Raw genomic sequence first — 4,035 nt, forward strand, 5'->3', positions numbered from 1 at the left:
ACAGGTATATAAATTACCTAATGTAAAGAGCGAGGGCATATTTATCTAAAAGTCTACAGCTAATTACCCATCCATTAGTCTAGGTTCAAAATATGAACATATATTTAAAGCTTATAAGTGATTGCCAGTTGGTTCTAAGTGTTCTAATGAAAACTTATTTTTATTGGGAGATTGTGATAAAAATATCTTTAATGAAAAATTGAAGTTGTTCAACATCCATGGTGGTTAAAATAACATTTAACCTTTAGACATATTTAACTGAAAGCGTTTAGTATTAGTGGTAATAGGCAAAATATTTTACTAGAGATGAATTGCTTCACATCGCCGTTCACTACTGAAATATTTCAAATAAATACACTGATGTGATAAACATATTGTTTATAGATGTATTAAGACAAAAAAACGGTGCTCAAGTGTGACTTAATTAGTAATAAGGGCACTTAATTTCCGTGACCTACTTTTCAACAATGGCATATTTTTGGGTATTTTTTTCTAATGAAGGTTTTGAAATATATCATCAAATGACAGTTAAGAGAAAAAAAATTTAAAAATCATTTTAGTTTGATAATTATTGCAATAATTATGAATTTGATCACCCACTCGTCTCCCCTATAACAACTGAACAGCCTTGAGCTGACCTTAGATTAATGTCATATCATTACCGCCTGACCTCAAGGTTTTAATAGACAAAAAATAAAAAGTATTCATCATGGCCACCAGAAGGCCCAAACTGGCACGCCTCCTTTACACAGAGACTCCTGAAAAAGGACAAGGAAAATAAAAGGATGACAATGATAACAATATTTCATTTTCGTTATTGAAAAAATTAATTGACAGATTCAAGTTTTTATCAGTCGCCTCCATCACTTCAACAATTTAGGCCATTAGCATCACTTACGAGTCTTACAAACATCTGTGTGAGTTTTAAAGTGTATGGTGTCTAATTATTTATTTACTTTTGATGTATCCAATTGTAAATTTGCATTTAAATGTACTTATTCACCTCCGTGTCTTTCATGCATGTAAAGATACAGGTTGAAAAAAGTAAAAACAAGATGATGGATTGTTAACTTCATCTGGTACCGTTCCAGGATCCATATTGTTTGGAGCCGAAATCATTTTTATTTTATCTTTTATCTCTTTGGCACCAATAACAGCTTTCATTTGTAGCCATCTTCATTTCAAGAATTCTTTCTTAACAGAGGAAACAAAATTTGAAAAAATAAGACATTTGTTGAAGTTCAAAATGTCCCTAGCGGTATTGAATTTGGAATAATCACCCAGAGGTGGAATAGGTGGAATAATATTGTTTTTTAATGACAGTTTTTCGTTTTCGATTTGAATGAGTCTAAGAAACTTGCGTTTTCGTAATATTTGCATTAAAATGTGTTTATTCACATACGTGTATTTTATGGAATTTAATGAAAAATAAAGACACAGGATTAAAAAGTTTCACTAAAATCAGATCATCAGGAAGTCAGAAAAATCTTTTAAAGTCTTTTTTATGAATTAAGAATATCAAACATTTGATTATTTCTCAATCAAGTTGCATTCTTTCGAAATTAAAAAAAAAATTTGAAAGTTTGAATATTGATTGGTGTACTATCATGACATATTTAACTTTATTTTTTTTATTTTTAAATTGTTGAAGACGAGTACAGAAATCCGGCGGTTTCATTCCGATTTCCAGCTGCTTTGTTCTTACCGTTGTAGAGAGTCATTACATTTCACCCTCCAGTACACCATCTTGATTCATATAAAGAATGTTTTATTATGTTTAAAATCTGTAATCAAGAGAACAACATATTTTAATGCAGATTTAGATACATCAGAATCGAATAAAGATTGAAACTGTATCAGGCAGTTGTTTCACACAACACCTTTTACAATGCATGTTGACGTGAGTTCTGTAAATTCTGAAACTATAAGGGTTAATAAATTGTGCATTATTTTTGCTCTGTTATCTTTGTACAGGATAAATTATAAACTCGTTCTTCTCTAGGAACAATAATTTGACAAACTATTTATTGGCCTGGATTAAGTTTAGTTGTTTTATAGGTTTGTCTAGCTAATTATTTTGTCTGGTACTTTATTACTTTCTAGATAGAGCGTTAGCAATTCCCTTTGCGAAGAATTCCAGGAAAAACCTCAGTTGTCTTTATTTGTCGTTTTTTTTTTAGTTTTTTGTTATTGTTATATTTATTTATTGATTGATTTTTTTTTTTTTAATTTTATTTTTTTGTTTTGTTTTTTGTTTTGATTATATTTATGTATTGATTTATCAATTGGTTTCTTTATTTCTTTTTTCTTTTGTCTTTGAAAGACGAAACAGCTGTATCATATTATTTCTTTTGTCATTACATCTACCGATACATACTGATATCACTTTTAAACATGTCTGAATAACAATAAGTAGTGTACTGTAAATTAAAAACGCTCTGACACGTAACATTTTGAAGCACATGATCAAGATTACTATTTATATATAAATAGTGATGAATGCACAACATGTTTGCTAGAAAACACGCAGGTAAGTAATTCATTTTGATAACACTGTAGAGAAAGAAACCAGTAAATGCACGTACGATATATACGTTTTATGAATAATAAATTCCATTAATATCAGCGAAAATACCATCGGCGACTCTAGGAATCTCTGATTCCGACGTCATTGCCCTGATAATTGCTAATATACTGTTTCAATGGCGGTCCCGTTAGGAGCACGAAATGGTACGTGAGTTTATTGCTGTCATAGTCAGTATATAGATGTTAGCGATCTTTGACTTCACAGTACTTAAGCTGTAAACAAGTACATAACTATGGCCGATTGAAGTAAAAACAGATTTGATCGCTTTATTGCCCATATGACAGCACCAAGTATGTCAATATGTGCTTGCCTCTCATTTATTACCTGAAATTTTCAGATATTGTTGATGTGATCAACTGTATTCTCTATATACGTTTTCTTACTGTTGACTCTAAATATAATAGAGTCTATGACTTTGTGTAGCGCCTAAGTGACACTGATGATGTGGCGCGTGCATAAGTGGTGACATTGATATTGTAGCGCCTGAGTGACACTGATGCTGTAGCGCGTGCAAGAGTGACACTGATATTGAAGCGCCTGATTGACACTGACTTTGTACGCGTGCAAAAGTGGTGACACTAATATTGTAGCGCCTGCGTGACACTGATGGTGTGGCGCCTGCATGAGTGACACTGATATTGTAGTGCCTGAGTGACACTGATGTTATGGCGCGTGCATGAGTGACACTGATGTTGTAGCGCTTGAGTGACACTGATGGTGTGGCGCGTGCATGAGTGACACTGATATTGTAACGCCTGAGTCACACTGATCTTATGGCGCGTGCATATGTTGAGACACTGTCGCCTGAGTGACACTGAGGTTGAGGTCATTAACTTCCTATTTCTTTCATAAGATAACAGACCTTCCCAAGTTCTGTCTCCTGCATTTTTTGGTAATCAAAGGATCTGATTGATGTGATACATTTATTTAAGCAAGAATTTTATGACTAACATTCTACATTGAAAGCAAGCTATCGTCATGATTAAGAAAAAAAAATCGTTTTTAAATTGAGATTTTATAAAACAACAATGATGAAAAGTGAAAGGATAGGAAAATAAATCAGTTTCGGTTACACAAAATGAAATAGACTGTATGGTCTATTTTTATATTTTGAAAACGAAACTGATTTCCTTCACTATATGACCTTTTATCTTGTATATCTTGCCTTTTTACTCTGTAAATGCCTTTCTCGTATTTTGTTCTTCAATTTTCTTGGCTTTGTATGCATAGTTGTTTCTTGTGTTTGAATGTGTGTTTTTTAATTTGTTTTTTTTTGTATATATATGGAGGTGTGTATGTATAAACAATAATACAGATATGATGATGATGATGATGATGATGATGATGATGATGATGATGATGATGATGATGATGATGGTAAGGTTGGATGGCCATGATGATAATGGTGATGATGATGATGATGATGATGATGATGATGATGATGATGA

Source organism: Ylistrum balloti, unplaced genomic scaffold (assembly GCF_031769215.1).
Source record: "Ylistrum balloti isolate Yb309-2 unplaced genomic scaffold, AGI_CSIRO_Ybal_v1 Utg370758, whole genome shotgun sequence".
NCBI classification, from domain to species: domain Eukaryota; kingdom Metazoa; phylum Mollusca; class Bivalvia; order Pectinida; family Pectinidae; genus Ylistrum; species Ylistrum balloti.